This window comes from Hyperoodon ampullatus (genome assembly GCF_949752795.1).
Source record: "Hyperoodon ampullatus genome assembly, chromosome: 13".
Taxonomy (NCBI): Eukaryota; Metazoa; Chordata; class Mammalia; order Artiodactyla; family Ziphiidae; genus Hyperoodon; species Hyperoodon ampullatus.
This window is the reverse complement of record NC_136926.1, coordinates 67709479-67732406: the sequence shown is the minus strand read 5'-3', so window position 1 is coordinate 67732406 and position 22928 is coordinate 67709479.

The window sequence follows — 22928 nt, the reverse complement described above, 5'->3', positions numbered from 1 at the left end:
AGGGGACACAGGTTCGTGCCCCGGTCTGGGAGGATCCCACATGCCGCGTAGCGGCTGGGCCCGTGAGCCATGGCCGCTGAGCCTGCGCGTCCGGAGCCTGTGCTCCGCAACGGGAGAGGCCACAACAGTGAGAGGCCCGTGTACTGGGAAAAAAAAAAAAAAAAAAAAGAAGTGTTCTCTTACATTTTCCAGTGGGAACACTGGAGGAGAGAAGAAACACAATGAGTAACCCATGGTCAAAACCCCAGATATAACAGTACCAGAAATTAAATTTCATTTTGACCTAGTCCAGGGATGCTCCCCTTACTCACACAATCTTATTGCTTCAAAGATCCTACATTATAAGAGAGAAATCCATAGAATTAAGAGTTTTGGTGGCTCAGCCCAGCTTTCCAGCGAGCACGGGTTCAAACTGACAGCAGGCCAGCGGTGACCGGGAGGTTGCCCCTTTGGCCAACACGACCCTTCGTGGATCATTTTACTTTCCATCTGCTTCCCCTAAATTTGTCCCAATATTTTTGTCATTCTGACATTTGTCATACGTCTTACTCTAAGGGTGTGATTGCCCAGAAAACAAAGGTAAAATTCCTAAGAAGTGATCAGCAGAGCCTGGCTTGCATGTCAGCAACTGCCCAACTCTCCAGACTCTTGCCATGGTTTAGGGAGCCCAGGGTGCAAAATATCTTAAAACGCAGACACACCTGAATGCCTAAAAGTCCAACGTGAGCAAAGAATAATTCTGAGTTTAACAATATCCTCTTCCCACAGCCTGTCCCCAAAAGTAGGGCTGTAAGGCCATGTTCTCCTAGTGAAAAACTGTTGGTTAGAGTCTGGTGCTGAGGGCAGTAGAGGGCAGGAAGAGAGAATATTATGGTGTGGTGGGAGGTGGGATGGAGAATAGGGGGACAGGGGCTTTTCTCATGGATGGGCCCCCCTATGGGACCAGCTCTCTTGCTGCAAGTCAGGTCAGCTTGTCTTCCAGCTCAAGAGATCTGAATTGCGATGCTCATCTAATGCTCTCTGTTTCTTCTCCCTCCGACCCCTCTCTGACCAACCCCCATATTGTCCCCCTCCCTGTCCCTTTATGTTCCTTGGCCCTCTCTCTGCCCAGCCCCTCCAGCCTGAGGCAGCCACCTGGGGACCCTGCTATCCAATCATTAGCCAGGGCAGCTGCTCTACCAAGCAAGCTCCAGAGACCTGCAGCTGGGAGAATGGAGTCCTGCGTGGATGAGGGGAGCCGGGGAAGGCCCACTGAACCTTCTCAGGTGGCCAGATGATGCCTAATTAGGCCCCCTGCTCTGGAGGCCTCACCAGATGGGCAAATGCCTGGCAGCCTTAGGGAGCCAGCAAGACGCTGTGGGAAGTCCCAGCGCACGGTTTCCTTTCCAGCTGCCTCTGGGGCTGTGCGGAAGGATGGTTAAAATAGTAATTGGCGCCTGGGGTCAAGGGGCCTCGCATTTCCCTGCCAGGAGGGGAGATGCTCTGCTTCTCAGTGATGCAAGCCCCGCCACTCCCCCGCCCCAAGGAGCCCCTCCACCAGCCTGGAGTCTGAGCTGCTGATGCTGTTGATTGAAACTGATTTTTTTTTTTTTTTTTTGGATTCACACCAGAAGAGTTGGCGCTGGGAACATTTTTCTAAACCTAAACAATGCACACTATGAATTCATGAAAGGTAGAATTAACCTAGAAGGGAAACGTGAAGAAAATGCATGGGTTTCATTCTTTCTGTCTCCCCAGCCTACAAATGTGAGTTACAAAGGGCGTGGCAGAGGGAGGCGGAGGCAGCTGAGGACTTAATTTTGACAAATTGCTGTTTCTGGGCAAGGGAGAAGTCAGGAGCCAGTGAGGGAGGTGGGGTGTAGGGGTCCGCTCTGGAGGTGCAGATATTTTATATTTCAAGGCATGTCCCTGGCCTGCAAAAGAGAACTGCCCTAGGATTCTCCTAACCTACCCGGCCACTGCGCCTCTCATTGCCCCTCAGCATGGCCATTTCTACAAGAAAAACATGTCCTGGGGGACAGGCAGGGAAGCAGAACCTTTGACACCCTCCTCACTCCAAATTCTGCTATTCAGGTGGAGTTCGCCTTTCGGTGGAAAGGCATCAATGGAAATAATGAAGTTTACAAACATTAAAGGGAAAAAATGCAGGAAATGGAGCTAAAAATGGGCCAAACAACTTCTTTGCTCTTCCCTCTTCCTGCCTTCCTAGCTCCTGTGTGACGAAGAACACCTTTGCCTCTGATGAAGAAGTGATAGCAGCAGTGCTTAAGTCCTGGACTCAGATGGCCTTTTTATAGAAAAGGAAAAGTCAGGAAAATACAAGAAATCTTTTCTGCCTGCCATCACAGCCCTCGCGCCCCCATTTGGGATACCCTATAAGCGTCCATATGGATTCAGGGGAAAAACCCATGTATCTCATTTGGTGGTTTTCTTTTTTAAGCTGTTGGAAAGTGAACTCTCCTGCCCAGTGGCAATTGTTTTCTAGCTAATATATGCAGGGAGAATTTCCAAAATAAAATGTAATAAGGCTAAGAAAACAAGCATACAAATCATTTATTATAATATTCCTTATTTACCCTTGTTATTAATGTCCCTTGTCTGTGGGACAAATTTGTGGACGGGACAGGCTGTGTATGATTACATTCTTGGCCAGCAGAGAACCAGGTTGGCAGCAGCACGTCTCTGAGCAATCTCAGCTCTCTGCAGTTTCTGGAGTATAACATTTTCTGCGGGCTCAGGCTGATACAGTGGACATTAATTGTTAATTCACCAACAGCCATCTGCTAAAGCGTAGACTCCCTGGAAATCTGGGGAAACAGTGCCACCTAGCAGCCCTTGCGCTAAGTGCTTCAAAGCTGTGTTTGTTGTTGACTGGGCCAGTGGAAAAGGCTGACCAAACTGGAAAGATGGTCTCTCCAAATCCACCTCCGCTACCAATGAGCACAATGACCTGGCGACAGCATGGAGTCCATTTTGCTTCGGAGAAGCAGCTCAGCTTAACATTCTGGTTGGATAAGCAAGGTTTCATAAAATTTCATTACCATAGGTCATTTCAACTGTAAGACACCTTGGAGCTACACATTTAAAAGATGAGAAGATGGAGGCCCAAGGAGAACAAGGTGCTTCTTCAGGGTCACACAGCTATTTTATGGTTGAGCCAGGCTCAAAAACTAGAACCAATCCTGCTATTCATAGAATGGGAGCCCTTTTTATAGGCTGGGCAGAGATGAAGATAGAAATAAGACACAGAAGTGAGAGTATCCATCAGTAAGCCAAGGTCTGGGTCTCTCTCTGAATCTAGATATTGATAACAGGGATAAGGCAAGGTGCACAGTAAACACAAGGACAGATTTTGGCCCGTGTCTAGGACACAGGCAAACACCATGGACAAATCTTTGAGCCGCCCTGCAAAATGTCACTGAAATGGCTGAAACAAACATTGGGCTATTCTCCAGCCCAAACTCTCTGTGGTCTGGTCAGTCACATGTCTCCCTAAGAGGAAAAATATTGCAGATTTTAATTTGGGAAATAGGGGTTTTCAGACTCTCCTCCTCTAAAGGCCCTTCGGAGCTTTGACTTCAAATGTGTCAGATGCTCTTTCTCTCTCTCAGGGAGGAACATTGTGGAGACTCAACCTGTCAGAGCAGGAAGGGACCTTGGGGGTGACTCATCCCATGGGGCTCATCCTGAGTGCACATTGGAATTGCCAGAGAAGATGTTAAAAATGTCAGTGCTAGGGTCCCACGCCAGACCAATTAAATAAAATTCTCTAGTGTGGGACCTAGGTACGGTAGTCCCCCCTTATCTGCGATTTCGCTTTCTGTGGTTTCAGTTACCCACAGTTAACTACAGTTCAAAAATATTAAATGGAAAATTCCAGAAACAAACTACTCATGGGCTTTAAATTGTATGCTGTTCTCAGTAGTGTGATGAAATCTCGCAGCATACAGCACAGGGTCCCCAACCATCAACATCAGCATGGCTCAATCCAGGATCACCTGCTCCAGGTGACCTGCTTCTGACATGTGGTCTGAAGGTCAACAGCCTAATGTTATGTCACAATGCCTATGTCATTCACCTCATTTCATCTCATCAGAGAGATATTTTATCATCTCACATCATCACAAGAAGAAGATTGAGTTCAGTAGTACAATAAGATATTTTGAGAGAGAGATAGAAAGACTATACTCCCAAACTTGTATTATAGTATATTGTTATAATTGATCTATTTTATTGTTAGTTATTGTGAATCTCTGACTGTGCCTAATTTATAAATTAAACTTTATCATAGGTATGTATGGGTGGGCCCAAAAGTGCCTTCGGTTTTTTAAGCAAAAATAAAAGACACATTTTTCATTTTGACCAAGAACTTTATTGAACAACATATTCAGCCTTTTGTTCCACTACCTTCCACCGGTTTTCAGGCAACTTCATAATTCCATCTTCCCAAAACTTTTAACCTTTTTGAGCAAAGAAAAGTTCCAGGTGCCTTTTACAGTCTTCCAGGGAATTGAAATTTTTTCCATTAAGAGAATTTTGTGAAGACCAAAATAAACGGAAATACGAAGCTGCAATGTCTGGTGACGGCGGATGAATCAGAACTTCCCAGTCAAGCTGTAACAGTTTTTGCCTGGTCATCAAAGAAACATACAGTCTCGCATTATCCTGATGGAAGATTATGCGTTTTCTGTTGACTCATTATGGACGCTTTTAATTGAGTGCCAATTTCAGTTGGTCTAATTGGGAGCAGTAGTTGTTGGAACTAATCTTTTGGTTTTCCGGAAGGAGCTCATAATAGAGGACTCCCTTCCAATCCCACCATATACACAACATCACCTTCTTTGGATGAAGACTGGCCTTTGGTATGGTTGGCAGTGGTTCATTTCGCTTGCCCCACTATCTCTTCCATTCTGCATTGTTGTACAGTGTCCACTTTTCATCACCCATCACAATTTGTTTTAAAAAACGAACACTTTCATTACGTTTCAGTAGAGAATAGCATGTGGAAATACGGTCAAGAAGGTTTTTTTCGCTTAACTTATGTGGAACCCAAACATCAAAGCGATTCACATAACCAAGCCGGTGCAAATGATTTTCAACACTTGATTTGGATATTTTGAGTATGTCGGCTATCTCCCGCGTGGTATAACATTGACTGTTCTCAATTAATGTCTCGATTTGATCGCTATCACCTTCAACTGGTCTACCCGACCGTGGAGCAAGGTCCAGCGAGAAATCTCCAGCACAAAACTTTGCAAACCACTTTTGACACGTTCAATCAGTCACAGCACCTTTTCCATACACTGCACAAATCTTTTTTTGCATTTCAGTTGTGTTTTTACCTTTCTTGAAATAATAAAGCATAATAGGCCTAAAGCATTGCTTGTTTTTCTTCCATCTTCAATATTAAAATGGCTACACAAAAATTCACCGATTTCGATAACTCTTCTTTTAAATGCACGCTGGTATGACAGCTGTCACATACAATCTAACAAAATTGTTTCGAATGAAGTTAAAGACAACTAAGTGCTACTAGAGCCATCTTATAGAAAAAAATGAACGAAACTTTTGGCCCACCCAATATGTATGGGAGAAAACATAGTGTACCTAGGATTCAGGACTAGCCCTGGTTTTAGGCACCCACTGGGGGTCTTAGAACATAACTTGCACAGATAATGAGGCACTATTGTATCAGTATGTATGAGGGATTCTAATATGCTACCAAGGCTAAGAATCGCTGGCTTCTAGCCCAAACTTTCCTCTTAAATATGAGAAAACTGAGGTGCAGAAAGGCAGAGTGGTCTGTCCAGCAATACACAGGGAGCTAATGGCAGAACTGGGACCAGTTTTTTCTTCCTTGTCCTTAGCAGCTTGCTACAGTCCGTTACATCATGCTCGGCTTCAACCAGCCAGATAGCCAGAGTGGTCACAGCCTGCAGACACAGTCCCGAGACAGCCAGCTGTGAGTGGTCGTTTGTGCACAGGAAGTGCTCTGAGCACTGGGCAAACTCAGCATTTAGGAACTTTGAAAGAAGAGATGTTGAAGGATTCTAACCAATGTGAGGGCACTTGGTCATATTTTTTTTCAACTATGATTTTTTGAACTGGAAAAATAACCACAGAATGGGTCTAGGGCCCTGCCTGGGCCCATGGTGAGATGAACCAGAGCCAGACTCCACTGGTCACCTGGTTGGTGGTACTTTGGGTCTCCAGCGTCCACTCGTCCCCGACAGTCTGATTACACCCCTTGCCCCCATGCACAATCACCCTAGTACGCAGCCACAGGTCCCTTTAGTGAAGGTCAGAGGAAGATTCACAGTGTAAACTGTTGGCTGTGCAGCAGGATTTCCAAGGAGACTTGTCCTCCTCTTCATTCAAGAGGCTCTGGGTCTATGAAATGACTCAAGTCTGAGAATTAGTTGAGGGATTTTTTACTTTCTATTGTGGTGATTCTATTCACCAGATTTAGAGCTTTCCCATTATGCAAATCAAGTAAGGCTTTAATAGCCTGCCTGTGTATTACTGCTCAAGGAACATAGTGATCAACTAGCCAATTCAATGGCTCTACAGGCCATTCTATTCTGATTACTACTTGGGTTCTGCAAACCCTTACAGTAAACACACCCATCTTGTCTTTAGCAATTAAATACCACCACTTGGTGCTGGTTTTCATCATCCCCACTGAAGTCAGGGAGTCCTGTTCGATGGCAGCTGTCCACACCATCACTTCTGGCCCACAGAGAAGAGCCAGCACAGAGAACATGGGGGCTCCCTCACAAATGCATCTCCCCCAGCCCTGGTAAAGGGAGTGCCCTCTGGACCCACTGAGGGGATGCAGTTAGGAGGTAGGTGAGCTGATCTCATATAATACATCTGCTCCAGCTTCTCCATCCCCCAAAGCTCTGTATACATTCCTCTGTCTCACTGCCCCATCCTGCTCCATATCTCTTGTCAGGAAGGTCTGGCCCAGGACCCATTACCTTACTGTCTTCATGACAATTCAAAACCCCAGAGATTCTAACTTCAGCATTATGCAACCAAACCACATGTCCCAGGCTGCTTCTCAAACTTTAAAAGAGCTCCGGGCTTCCCTGGTGGCGCAGTGGTTGAGAGTCTGCCTGCTAATGCAGGGGACACAGGTTCGAGCCCTGCTCTGGGAAGATCCCACGTGCCGCAGAGCGACTAAGCAAGCCTGTGAGCCACAACTGCTGAGCCTGCGCGTCTGGAGCCTGTGCTCCACAACAAGAGAGGCCGCGATAGTGAGAGGCCCACGCACCGTGATGAAGAGTGGCCCCCACTTGCCACAACTAGAGAAAGCCCTCGCACAGAAACAAAGACCCAACACAGCAAATAAATGAATAAACTCCTACCCCCAACATCTAAAAAAAAAAAAAAAAGTGTTGATCAGTATGATTATTAAAAAAAAAAGAGCTCCAAAATCCCATTAAACAGAGTGTCCCAGGTTTTAAAGAAATCACTGATCACGAACTATGAAATGAAGAATTGCATCAATACCAAAAGTTTAGAAGATAAGAATGATTCAGGCAATGTTAGCCTAAGATTCTCCAGGATGAGGCTGGTTGTGACCAGGAATCTGCGAGCAGGGCATCAGCCTGAATGTTCCAGGCTGGGCTTCCCTGTCCCACTCCCAGTTCCACCTTTCAATCAGGGATGCAGAAAGGAGGGTGGAGGGGAGACAAATCTTGACCTTGTGAGGCCAAGATGGCTCGAGGGCTCATACCCTTTTGCCTTGGCTTTGGCCTTTAGCATTGCTGAGAGGAAACACAGAAGCTTTATAGGATGGTAGGTATTGGCCACATGGATAGGGTTTTGCATGGGGCTCCCCACGATACCCAGGTATGATGCCTGCCTGCAAGCCCTCTATTTGCATTTGGATGTTTTAAACAAAATAACACATGCTGTCAAAGAATTCATCTCAGGAGTCCTTTTATACTGTCAGCTTATCATGTGGCTCCACCGTGAAACCCTGGGTTGGCTTGGTGTTTCACTCAGAATAGAGCCCAAGGATCCTTCCACGGGGCCCAGGCGATAAGTGATCGGCGCCCCCCTTCCTCTCCGGCTCATCCCCTATTCCACTCCCTTGCTCACTGTGGTCCAGATGCACTGGCTTTCTTGCTTCTCTTCAAACATGCATAGAACTTCCCCCGGCCATTCCCCCTGCTTAGCACACCCCTCCACCAGCTCTGCCCCTGACCGTCTTTGATCTTTGTCCAAATGTCACCCAACAGCTTCCCTGACAACCTCCTTTTACACTGCATCCTCCACCCCGCTCCTCTGCCTTTTTTCCATTACGGGTCACCTTCTGACATACTGTATACTTCATTTATTTTGATATTGTCTGTCAGCTCCCTGTGGGCAGACATGCTTGTCACCTTTGTCACTGCTGAATCCTCAACCCCTAGAAAAATGCTCGGCATGTGGAAGGGGATCAGTGAATATTTTGTGAGTAAATGAACGAAACTACTATGTGATTGGCTCTGTGGTTGAGCCAATCACAGCTTAATAAATGGGATCCACTAAGAGCTAGAGGCAGCCAGTTTGTCTGCCTTTCCTCTCTACCAAAGTGGAACAATCTCACAGCAATCAATCCAATCAGTAAGGAATTGCCCAAGTCTGATAAGACACACAGACACTGCAATTAACATTTCTATGGCATTTCTTTTTTAAGTTCTTTAATTAAAACTACACATGGATGGTTAAAGCAAAATGTTTTCACTCTACCTAAGCTTGCCATATGTCTGAGGTTTAAAAAGTGAATCTTGTCCCACTAATAATGTCCTTCATCATTTTGCTTAGAGGAGGAGGTTTCAAGGAAAAGGACAGTTATGGTTGTGACTCCTTTTACACTAGACTAATAATAACTTTAGAAAAATAGCCCATGTTTAGCTCCACAGATGTGCCTTGAGGGGGACCCTAAAACACCTGAGGATAAAGAGCGTCCATTCACAAGAGGAGGTCAGCCACACCTGTTGGGCCCATCTGAGTATTATTCCTTTCAGCCAAATGAAAGCTTCAGCCAATGAGTTGCTTAGTTATTATAGGTTATTCCGAATTCAGACAGCTGTCTTGTGTCTGGAAATTTATTACAAAGTAGATGCATCCATCAACTGGGGAATTTCTGATATAAAATTCATTCTTTTATTTGTCAAACATTGACTTAGGACCTCATAGGTGTGTTGAATATACCAAGTAAAACACTTGCAGACACTATGTGGACAGTAAGGAGAAAGGGGCCTTACTTGATACTGGGAGAGAGGGGTGCCAGGAAGGCCTCAGGCATTATACATCCTTTGGACAAGCCCCGAATGAGGTGAGGAAGAAGCCATGCAGATTTAGGAGGGAGAGCATTCCAGGGAGATCAGGTGCAAAGGCCCTGAGGTGGAAATGAGCTCGACATGTCAGGACACAAGAGGCTCCTTTGACTTATCTTCTTTCTCTCCTTGGCTAGAATCCCAAATCCTCATCCTATCCCAGAAGCCAGCCTCCTCCTCTCTGGTAGGTCCAGGGCCTTCCCAGTCCTCAGTCTGAACTAGACACCGCAGAGTAGCCCTGCCCCCAAAACTTTCGTTGCCAGGGCTCTAAGACTAGTTCTTCCAGGCAAACAAACTCCCTTTGTCCAGCAGACTCCTGGCCTTTTAACATGGGCTTTCCATTGCTGACAAACTCCATAATCGAGGGGAGGTGTTAGCAAAACTCCTTAGCAAAACCCCTTCCACCCCACACCCCACCCTCCCACAAAGGAGCTCGAAATGTGAAGGGTAAGGGAGAGCTGAGCTGCGGGAAGGACAGGCTGGTGGGGTGCTCATTGGGCCCCCTTCTCATAGGCCTGACGAGCGAGCTGGACTCCCCACCCCCGCCGTCACCCTCCAGGGAGGGGGTGGGGCATGCATGGGTGGGGTGAGCAGTGAGGAAGAGGAGGGAAACCACCTCCCCCTGAACCAGGCTGGGATTGCAGATTAGGGACCGCAGTCCAGGCCAGACCTGGCTCCTGTGGGCTCACTCACCCTGGAGGGAAGTCACAGTGGGGAGCAGGGAGAGAGGAACCTCGCCTTGGGGTTCTGCAGCCCCTCCAGCCTCAGAGTGTTGGTCCTGTGAACAGTGTCCAGACCACCGTTTCTGCTGAAATGGGTCCCAGTTTATGAATGTATTCATGTTTTCACTACTGTTTTTCATTTGTCTCAGCTTCATTTCCCACAGTTCCCAGTTCCATACTTGTCAACAAGACTGGCCATTTATTTGAACAGAAATGACATCAAGAGTGAATTTAAAGGCTGCTAGAAAGGCAAAGGGGGCCAAAATACCGCTGAGTCATCCATCACCTGCTCACTACAGTCTTTTCTACTCTGATGCTAAGTACCTTCTAGACATTATTTAACTGTCGTGTAAACAATATGAGGTTGGTCTCAGTGTTCCCATGCTGTGGACAAAATAACTGAGTCTCAGAAAGGTAGGGACACCTGCCCAAGCTCACACAGCTAGAAAAGAGCCAGAATTGCATACAAGTGTGCATGGTTCTAGAATCTTCTTGCCGCTCAGTGCAAAAACACATAGAGGAAGAATGTGAACACCTGCGTACTGAACTATATGCTGAACACCTGCAGACTGGTTAAATTTTCTACTTCACTCTCTTGGAATGAGAAACTGGTCATCAGGACCCCATTTAGTTACTGGTAGGAGGAGCAGAAATGGGGGAGGAAGGTGCAGAAAAGATGCTAACCCAGAAGAGAGCACTGCTGACTTCCTATGTTTGTTTGCCTGGGGTGGCTTTTCTTCTTTGTAGGATAAGGAGAGAGACGCCTACATTAGTAAGCACCTTCGCACAGCCCAGCTTCCTACCCTGCCTGGCAACAGGCTAGGCTGATGCATAAACAAAGGAAGGAGCTGCCCCAGCAGTGCGGGAAGGGAGCCATCAGGCCAGCCCTTGAAATTCTCCCACCCGCTTCCAGCCTGAAATTTCCCCTCATTTCACAAATGCAAACACAAAGAAACAGAGAGTGGGCAAACCTGGCCCAGAAGGCGTTGCCAGTCAGGGCAGAATCAGGAGCGGAAAGAAATGAGCTATTCACCCACAGTTCATTCATTCGTTCATTCATTTGGATTCGTTAAAACGGCCAAGTCTCTGTCCTCACGGAGCTGATGTTCAAGTGAGGAAGACAGATGATAAATGGATAGATACACAATACAGTGTAAAGAACAATATAAAGGAGTGTAGGGGAAGTCCTCCCTGGGGTGACTCGGAACAGAGACCGATTTCTCACCCGACTGAAGTGAGAAAATAAGGGCAAGGTTACTGAGAAGGGAATAACTTGCTGTGTGGGACCACAATAAGGAGACCAGAATATTCTGATCGAATTGAATGAGAGTAGAACTTATATTGAGAGGTGACTGGTGTTAGATCATAAAGCTCTATGTGAGGAACAGGACTTTGGATTATTTTTTTAATAGTGATGCAAAGCCATGGAAGAGCTGAAAACAGGGGAACATCATGATCTCCTTCAGGTTTTTAAAAATCACTCTTGCTACCATGTAGAAAAGAACCCGCAGAGAAGGAAAAGTGGAGATGATGATGGCTTTCCTTCGAGATGAGCTCGAAGGAAAGCAATAAGGAGCATAAGAGGGGGTTGGACCCAGGGGGGTGGAGCAAAAGTGATTTGTTGATGTGTTACATATAGTATGTGTGATGGCTTTCAAGGAATACTACTTGGTTTTCATCCTGAGCATGTGATCGAACTGTGGCACCACTGTACAAACTGGAATCAGGTAGATGTCAGAATCTGGATGAAATTAAGTTTTGTATCTCTAGCCCCCAGAACAGTGGATCCCACATTGGAGTTTAACAAACTTAAATGATCAGATAAAAGCAATGATTACTACATGTACATACACACAAACACAAATATTTAACTATCCTGCTTCCTTTTGTCTTTTGCTATAGTTTTTCAATTATTTTTGTTTTTTTTCAAAAGAAATATTAATTGAAATACCAATATATAAAACAAACACATTGCAAACGTTTATTCATGAACATTTATATTTGAGTTCAATTATGACATTTGCTTATGATAAAGTCAATCAATGAGGCCAAACAGTTCTGATACATACAGATATTTGAAATCAGATGATATGGATGTTAGCTGCAATTTTCTATATGTTCTAACTTCCATTTGTTTCTGTTTTGTCTGGTTGCACCTTATGAAGAAGTAGTTACAAATGGCATCAGTTTTAAATGTGTTGTGTGCCAGTTAGTAATGCCTTTGGCTACATGTAAGAAAAGAGTTAAATGTCAGAGGCTTAACCATAAGTAAGTTTACTTCTGATTAATAAAAGTCAGTAATATAAAGAAGTGTACAGTTAGAAATAGTGGCTTAAAAGACTTGAACAAGTAATCCAAAGGTAGGCGCTACAGAGCTAATTCAATAGTTTAACAGTGTCATAAGGGCCCCGGTCTTTCCATCCTTCCATCCTGCTATTCCTAGGCTGTCATTTCAGCCCTGGGAAGTCACTTTATGGTCATGGGCCATCAAAAAACCATCAGAAAACTAGATCAAAGAGTGGCCAGGACAGAAAGAGACCTTTCTTCGTGACTACCCTCTCCCTATACCAGGGAAACATCTTTTCCAGAATCCTCCAACAGAGTTCTTTTGTGTCTAATTTGCCAGACCACATGCTCACTCTTGGACCTTCACTAAGCTACAGTACTTTCTGCCTAATAGCTGAGAAAGACCAAGGAATAATTTCAAGAAACTTTTCAATAATTAACTTGGAAGCTTGAAAGACTAGTGGCTGAAACATTTTTTATAATGACATAAGCGATCGTACATATATAGAACTGGGGCACTTCCTGCTGTTCTCAGTGGCCAAAGATAACTTCGATCGGATCTTTTCTGAGGATTTCAGAAAGTGGAAATAAATTGACACAAAGAAAAAAAAATGCTAAAAAATTATGCTTTCCTATTTATCTCTTCAGAGTCCCATTCAGCTGCTGTTTTCCCAGAATCTTCCTCTTTCCCACAAACCCTCTTTAAGAACTTCATCCTCTCTAAACTCCTCCCTTCCCGTCTTTCTTCATCCCCTCTCCCTGTAATCACTGGCCCAATCTCCTGATTTCTCCATTTGCACTACCCCGACATTTGCACTACCCTGACATTACCCTGATGAGTGCAAAAAGTCATTCAGACAAACTTACTTCCCTGAAAGTAAAGAAGGGAAAAGGCCATAGTATCCCTGCTTCAGTATGTTTACCTTTGTCACATGATCATATTGAACAATAGTTCCCATCTCCTTTCACAGATATTGGAGTTAGATCAGAAGTGCCCCAAATTCACAATAAGGGCCAAAAAGCTACTTATCATTCAACATTATCAATATGCAGCATAAGATAACTTATCATTCTATTAATGACTCAGCAACATGATATGAACAGGCTCTGAGCATCTACTTCAGTATGACCTTCATAAAATTTAGGGCAGAACACTTTTGTACAATATTCTGTGATTCATTAGATGCAGGCCTGAATTTTTTTGTAAAGATGATAGTAATTTTTTTCAAGGTAAAAGACATGCTCATAGATGGTAGAAAAAAGCTTTATCCTGAGGGCCAGGGCCATACTCTACATACACACACACACACACACACACACACACACACACACACACAGTAAGCCTGATGACACAAAGATAGTAATCTCCAGTGTTAAATTTAAAATGGAAAATATTTGGTGTGAGGTTTTTTTCTTTAGTCTATAGTTTTTAGATGAACTAAAGATACATTATTTTAAAAAAACTCAATTCATCCCATAGTAGGGTAAACATGAGTTGTAAACAAATAGTTTTTCACATTATTTTTCCAGAGACCCCTGCATATACATAATATATAAATGTATTAACCAAGAAAAGTATCATATTAACGTGTTAACAAGAAAGACAGGTCTCCCAATGAGCTCCCAACCCTGCCTGTGTACAGTGGTTAGAAGGAACCCAGGCAATTCAGTCTGTGGACTTTATGCTGCCATCTCTTCTATAACAACCCCTTCCCATTGGAAGAATTTTTAAAATGTAGAAATTCAGCAAAAAAAACAAAAAAACAAAGACACTGCTTGAAATGGAAGGAACCACAACTCGAGTCAGTGGAAGACCCCATTCCCCACCATGCACAGGCTATTTTGTAAAAGGTGTTTCCTGGGATTGTGGTTGTATACCTCGAGGGCAAGGACTGAGTCTCTCGTTCTCCTCCAACATGGAAGAGTTAACTTACTAATAATAATCATGCCAATAAGGTAGCAGTGGTTGAACTACATAAGCTCCTTTTCAGTTCAATTTTCAGCACCAGAAATTCAAATTATGGAGCATCCCCTCCAATGAAATTGAAAACTGAAAGACTGATTTCACACCAACCAGAATTGAAATTCTCTGCCTTGAAAACTCTTCAGGAATTCTTTATGCACTTTTGACTTGAAATAATGACCTTATTTCAAAATAAAGCAGCTATAGATCTTGAGGTTGGCTTGCTTTTTTAATAACTGTGGGTTTTCTCAACCCAAGGCTGGAAAACTAGTCTGGCATTAATCATTGAATCAAAGGAGGTAACCAAGGTCACAGCCACGATCCCACCCAATTCGTTACATGGATAACTAATAGGAAAAGTTCTTTGCAATGGCAACTCCGTGTCCCAACGTGCTGCAGCCCTCAAGCCCCTCCTACACAAAAACTCAGGAGCTCTATGTCTGGTCTTGCCTTGCTCTCAGCCTTCTTAGCTGAACTAGAGGCTTTACTCAAGTCTCTGCAGTCCAGTGGTTCTTTAGGCAGGGGACATATGTGACTGTGAACTTCATCTCAAAATCTACAGTTGGTTTTGCTTCTCCTGCTCCCATCATTCTACTCAACTCATCTACAGTTACCTGAGTCATGAGTAGCCATATCCCAAAACATAGCAATATCAAGTTCATCCAATTATTTTCATACTTTATAAAGGTAAGTGTTCCCCCCTTTTAGAATCATACATTCTGATGACTAAAATTCATTAATAAATTATGTCTTTTCGCATACTTTGGTTCTTAATCTAATGCCTCATTCATTTAATTTTCCCAGTAGCTCTTAGCACATCAAAGAGCTGATAAAATCCAATGTGGTTTTAACAGATAGCATGCTTTAGGGAGCAAATGAAAGAAAACCTAACTCAAGTGATGTGGACAATGAACAAAAAAATTTAAATCCCATAACTATAAGAATGGGGATAGATTAAGACATTATTTTTATCTCCCTCATTTAGCTCCCTCAGATTTCTTCCTTCTTTCCACTCTGCTTAATTCAGCAAGTCAGAACTTCCGGGGAAGATGGCGGAAGAGTAAGACGCGGAGATCACCTTCCTCCCCACAGATACACCAGAAATATAGCTACACGTGGAACAACTCCTACAGAACACCTACTGAACGCTGGCAGAAGACCTCAGACCTCCCAAAAGGCAAGAAACTCCTCACGTACCTGGGAAGGGAAAAGCGGAGAGATTCCCGCACAGAGGATCGGTGCCGGCCAGCACTCACCAGCCCTAGAGGCTTGTCTGCCGGCGGCACTGGAAGCTGAGGCTCGGGCTTCGGTCAGAGCGCAGGGAGAGGACTGGGGCTGGCGACGAGAACTCAGCCTGAAGGGGGCTAATGTGCCACAGCTACCCGGGAGGGAGTCCGGGAAAACTCTGGAGCTGCCGAAGAGGCAAGAGACTTTTTCTTCCCTCTTGGTTTCCTGGTGCGCAAGGAGAGGGGAATAAGAGCGCTGCTTAAAGGAGCCTCACAGACGGGCGCAAGCCGCGGCTGAAAGCGCGGAGCCCAGAGACGGGCGTGGGACGCTGGGGATGCTGCTGCCGCCGCCAAGAGGCCTGTGTGCGAGCGCAGGTCACTGTCCACGCCGCCCTTCCGGGAGCCTGTGCAGCCCGTCATTGCCGGGGTCCCGGGATCCAGAGACGGCTTCCCTGGGAGAACGCACGGTGTGCCTCGTGCTGGTGCAACGTCATGCCAGCCTCTGCCGCTGCAGGCTCGCCCCGCACTCCGTGCCCCTCCCTCCCGCCCGGCCTGAGTGAGCCAGAGTACCCGAAGCGGCTGCTCCTTTAACCCTGTCCTGTTTGAGCGAAGAACAGACGCCCTCCGGCGACCTACACGCAGAGGCGGGGCCAAATCCAAAGCTGAGACCCGGGAGCTGTGGGAACAAAGAAGAGAAAGGGAAATCTCTCCCAGCAGCCTCAGAAGCAGTGGATTAAAGCTCCACAATCAACTTGATGTACCCTGCATCTGTGGAATACATGAATAGACAACAAATCATCCCATATTGAGGAGCCAGGAGTCAGTGCTGTGCCTCTGAGGTGGGAGAGCCAACTTCAGGACACTGGTCCACAAGAGACCTCCCAGCTCCACATAATATCAAACAGCGAAAATCTTCCAGAGATCTCCATCTCAACACCAGCACCCAGCTTCACTCAACGACCAGCAAGCTACAGTGCTGGACACCCTATGCCAAACAACTAGCAAGACAGGAACACAACCCCACCCATTAGCAGAGAGGCTGCTTAAAATCATAAAAAGTCCGCAGACACCCCAAAACACACCACCAGACGTGGACCTGCCCACCAGAAAGACAAGATCCAGCCTCATCCACCAGAACACAGGCACTAGTCCCCTCCACCAGGAAGCCTACACAACCCACTAAACCAACCTTAGCCACTAGGGACAGACACCAAAAACAACGGGAACTACAAACCTGCAGCCTGCAAAAAGGAGACCCCAAACACACTAACATAAGCAAAATGAGAAGACAGAAAAACACACAGCAGGAGAAGGAGCAAGATAAAAACCCACCAGACCTAACAAATGAAGAGGTAATAGGCAGTCTACCTTAAAAAGAATTCAGAATAATGATAGTAAAGATGATCCAAGATTCTATTTCCAAGATCCAAAATCTTGGAAATAGAATAGACAAAATGCAAGAAACAGTTAACAAGGACCTAGAAGAACTAAAGATGAATCAAGCATCGATTAAAAACACAATAAATGAAATGAAAAATATTCTAGATGGGATCAACAGCAGAATAACTGAGGCAGAAGAACGGATAAGTGAGGTGGAAGATAAAATAGTGGAAATAACTGATGCAGAGCAAAATAAAGAAAAAAGAATGAAAAGAACAGAGGACAGTCTCAGAGACCTCTGGGACAACATTAAACGCACCAACATTAGAATTATAGGGGTTCCAGAAGAAGAAGAGAAAAAGAAAGGGACTGAGAAAATATTTGAAGAGATTATAGTTGAAAACTTCCCTAATATGGGAAAGGAATTAGTTAATCAAGTCCAGGAGGCACAGAGAGTCCCATACAGAATAAATCCAAGGAGAAATACGCCAAGACACATATTAATCAAACTGTCAAAAATTAAACACAAATCATATTAAAAGCAGCAAGGGAAAAAAAAAATAACACACAAGGGAATCCCCATCAGGATAACAGCTGATCTCTCAGCAGAAACTCTACAAGCCAGAAGGGACTGGCAGGACATAATTAAAGTGATGAAGGAGAAAAACCTGCAACCAAGATTACTCTACCCAGCAAGGATCTCATTCAGATTTGATGGAGAAATTAAAACCTTTACAGACAAGCAAAAGCTGAGAGAGGTCAGCACCACCAAACCAGCTTTACAACAAATGCTAAAGGAACTTCTCTAGGCAAGAAACACAACAGAAGGAAAAGACCTACAATAATGAACCCAAAACAATTAAGAAAATGGGAATAGGAACATACATATCGATAATTACCTTCAATGTAAATGGACTAAATGCTCCCACCAAAAGACACAGATTGGCTGAATGGATACAAAAACAAGACCCATATATATGCTGTCTACAAGAGACCCACTTCAGACCTAGAGACACATACAGACTGAAAGTAAGGGGATGGAAAAAGATATTCCATGCAAATGGAAACCAAAAGAAAGCTGGAGTAGCAATTCTCATATCAGACAAAATAGGCTTTAAAATAAAGACTATTAGAAGAGACAAAGAAGGACACTACATAATGATCAAGGGATCGATCCAAGAAGAAGATATAACAATTGTAAATATTTATGCACCCAACATAGGAGCACCTCAATACATAAGGCAAATACTAACAGCCATAAAAGGAGAAATCGACAGTAACACAATCATAGTAGGAGACTTTAACACCCCACTTTCACCAATGGACAGATCATCCAAAATGAACATAAATAAGGAAACACAAGCTTTAAATGATACATTAAATAAGATGGACTTAATTGATATTTATAGGACATTCCATCCAAAAACAACAGAATACACATTTTTCTCAAGTGCTCATGGAACATTCTCCAGGATAGATCATATCTTGGGTCACAAATCAAGCCTTGGTAAATTTAAGAAAATTGAAATTGTATCAAGTATCTTTTCTGACCACAATGCTATGAGACTAGATATCAATTACAGGAAAAGAGCTGTAAAAAATACAAACACATGGAGGCTAAACAATACACTACTTAATAATGAAGTGATCACTGAAGAAATCAAAGAGGAAATTAAAAAGTACCTAGAAACAAATGACAATGGAGACACGATGACCCAAAACCTATGGGATGCAGCAAAAGTAGTTCTAAGAGGAAAGTTTATAGCAATACAATCCTACCTTAAGAAACAGGAAACATCTCGAATAAACAACCTAACCTTGCACCTAAGGCAATTAGAGAAAGAAGAACAAAAACATCCCAAAGTTAGCAGAAGGAAAGAAATCATAAAAATCAGATCGGAAATAAATGAAAAAGAAATGAAGGAAACGATAGCAAAGATCAATAAAACTAAAAGCTGGTTCTTTGAGAAGATAAACAAAATTGATAAACCATTAGCCAGACTCATCAAGAAAAAAAGGGAGAAGACTCAAATCAATAGAATTAGAAATGAAAAAGGAGAAGTAACAACTGACACTGAAGAAATACAAAAGATCATGAGAGATTATTACAAGCAACTCTATGCCAATAAAATGGACAGCCTGGAAGAAATGGACAAATTCTTAGAAATGCACAACCTGCCAAGACTGAATCAGGAAGAAATAGAAAATATGAACAGACCAATCACAAGCACTGAAATTGAAACTGTGATAAAAAATCTTCCAACAAACAAAAGCCCAGGACCAGATGGCTTCACAGGCGAATTCTATCAAGCATTTAGAGAAGAGCTAACACCTATCCTTCTCAAACTCTTCCAAAATATAGCAGAGGGAGGAACACTCCCAAACTCATTCTACGAGGCCACCATCACCTTGATACCAAAACCAGACAAGGATGTCACAAAGAAAGAAAACTACAGGCCAATATCACTGATGAACATACATGCAAAAATCCTCAACAAAATACTAGCAAACAGAATCCAACAGCACATTAAAAGTATCATATACCATGATCAAGTGGGGTTTATGCCAGGAATGCAAGGATTCTTCAATATACACAAATCAATCAACGTGATACACCATATTAACAAATTGAAGGAGAAAAACCATATGATCATCTCAATAGATGCAGAGAAAGCTTTCGACAAAATTCAACACCCATTTATGATAAAAACCCTGCAGAAAGTAGGCATAGAGGGAACTTTCCTCAACATAATAAAGGCCATATATGACAAACCCACAGCCAGCATCGTCCTCAATGGTGAAAAACTGAAACCATTTCCACTAAGATCAGGAACAAGACAAGGTTGCCCACTGTCACCACTCTTATTCAACATAGTTTTGGAAGTTTTAGCCACAGCAATCAGAGAAGAAAAGGAAATAAAAGGAATCCAAATCGGAAAAGAAGAAGTGAAGCTGTCACTGTTTGCAGATGACATGATACTATACATAGAGAATCCTAAAGATGCTACCAGAAAACTACTAGAGCTAATCAATGAATTTGGTAAAGTAGCAGGATACAAAATTAATGCACAGAAATCTCTGGCATTCCTATACACTAATGATGAAAAATCTGAAAGTGAAATCAAGGAAACACTCCCATTTACCATTGCGACAAAAAGAATAAAATATCTAGGAATAAACCTACCTAAGGAGACAAAAGACCTGTATGCAGAAAATTATAAGACACTGATGAAAGAAATTAAAGATGATACAAATAGATGGAGAGATGTACCATGTTCTTGGATTGGAAGAATCAACATTGTGAAAATGACTCTACTACCCAAAGCAATCTACAGATTCAATGCAATCCCTATCAAACTACCACTGGCATTTTTCACAGAACTAGAGCAAAAAATTTCACAATTTGTATGGAAACACAAAAGACCCCGAATAGCCCAAGCAATCTTGAGAACGAAAAATGGAGCTGGAGGAATCAGGCTCCCTGACTTCAGACTATACTACAAAGCTACAGTAATCAAGACAGTATGGTACTGGCACAAAAACAGAAAGATAGATCAATGGAACAGGATAGAAAGCCCAGAGATAAACCCACGGACATATGGTCACCTTATCTTTGATAAAGGAGGCAGGAATGTACAGTGGAGAAAGGACAGTCTCTTCAATAAGTGGTGCTGGGAAAACTGGACAGGGACATGTAAAAGTATGAGATTAGATCACTCCCTAACACCATACACAAAAATAAGCTCAAAATGGATTAAAGACCTAAATGTAAGGCCAGACACTATCAAACTCTTAGAGGAAAACATAGGCAGAACACTCTATGACATAAATCACAGCAAGATCCTTTTGGACCCACGTCCTAGAGAAATGGAAATAAAGACAAAAATAAACACATGGGACCTAATGAAACTTAAAAGCTTTTGCACAGCAAAGGAAACCATAAACAAGACCAAAAGACAGCCCTCAGAATGGGAGAAAATATTTGCCAATGAAGCAACTGACAAAGGATTAATCTCCAAAATTTATAAGCAGCTCATGCAGCTCAATAACAAAAAAACAAACAACCCAATCCAAAAATGGGCAGAAGACCTAAATAGACATTTCTCCACAGAAGATATACAGACTGCCAACAAACACATGAAAGGATGCTCAACATCTTTACTCATTAGAGAAATGCAAATCAAAACTACAATGAGATATCATCTCACACCAGTCAGAATGGCCATCATCAAAAAATCTAGAAACAATAAATGCTGGAGAGGATGTGGAAAAAAGGGAACACTCTTGCACTGCTGGTGGGAATGTGAATTGGTACAGCCACTATGGAGAACGGTATGGAGGTTCCTTAAAAAACTACAAATAGAACTACCATATGACCCAGCAATCCCACTACTGGGCATATACCCTGAGAAAACCATAATTCAAAAAGAGACATGTACCAAAATGTTCATAGCAGCCCTATTTACAATAGCCCAGAGATGGAAACAACCTAAGTGTCCATCATCGGATGAATGGATAAAGAAGATGTGGCACATATATACAATGGAATATTACTCAGCCATAAAAAGAAATGAAATTGAGCTATTTGTAATGAGGTGGATGGACCTAGAGTCTGTCATACAGAGTGAAGTAAGTCAGAAAGAGAAAGACAAATACTGTATGCTGACACATATATATGGAATTTAAGAAAAAAAATGTCATGAAGAACATAGGGGTAAGACAGGAATAAAGACACAGACCTACTAGAGAATGGACTTGAGGATATGGGGAGGGGGAAGGGTAAGCTCTGACAAAGGGAAAGAGAGGCATGGACATATATACACTACCAAACGTAAGGTAGATAGCTAGTGGGAAGCAGCCGCATAGCACAGGGAGATCAGCCCGGTGCTTTGTGACCGCCTGGAGGGGTGGGATAGGGAGGGTGGGAGGGAGACGCAAAAGGGAGGGGATATGGGAACATATGTATATGTATAACTGATTAAATTTGTTATAAAGCCAAAAAAAAAAAATAGACAGTATGGTACTGGCACAAAAACAGAAAGATAGATCAATGGAACAGGATAGAAAGCCCAGAGATAAACCCACGGACATATGGTCACCTTATCTTTGATAAAGGAGGCAGGAATGTACAGTGGAGAATGGACAGTCTCTTCAATAAGTGGTGCTGGGAAAACTGGACAGGGACATGTAAAAGTATGAGATTAGATCACTCCCTAACACCATACACAAAAATAAGCTCAAAATGGATTAAAGACCTAAATGTAAGGCCAGACACTATCAAACTCTTAGAGGAAAACATAGGCAGAACACTCTATGACATAAATCACAGCAAGATCCTTTTTGACCCACCTCCTAGAGTAATGGAAATAAAGACAAAAATAAACACCTGGGACCTAATGAAACTTCAAAGCTTTTGCACAGCAAAGGAAACCATAAACAAGACCAAAAGACAGCCCTCAGAATGGGAGAAAATATTTGCAAATGAAGTAACTGACAAAGGATTAATCTCCAAAATTTATAAGCAGCTCATGCAGCTCAATAACAAAAAAACAAACAACCCAATCCAAAAATGGGCAGAAGACCTAAATAGACATTTCTCCACAGAAGATATACAGACTGCCAACAAACACATGAAAGGATGCTCAACATCTTTACTCATTAGAGAAATGCAAATCAAAACTACAATGAGATATCATCTCACACCAGTCAGAATGGCCATCATCAAAAAATCTAGAAACAATAAATGCTGGAGAGGGTGTGGAAAAAAGGGAACACTCTTGCACTGCTGGTGGGAATGTGAATGGGTACAGCCACTATGGAGAACGGTATGGAGGTTCCTTAAGAAAACTACAAATAGAACTACCATATGACCCAGCAATCCCACTACTGGGCATATACCCTGAGAAAACCATAATTCAAAAAGAGACATGTACCAAAATGTTCACAGCAGCCCTATTTACAATAGCCCGGAGATGGAAACAACCTAAGTGTCCATCATCAGATGAATGGGTAAAGAAGA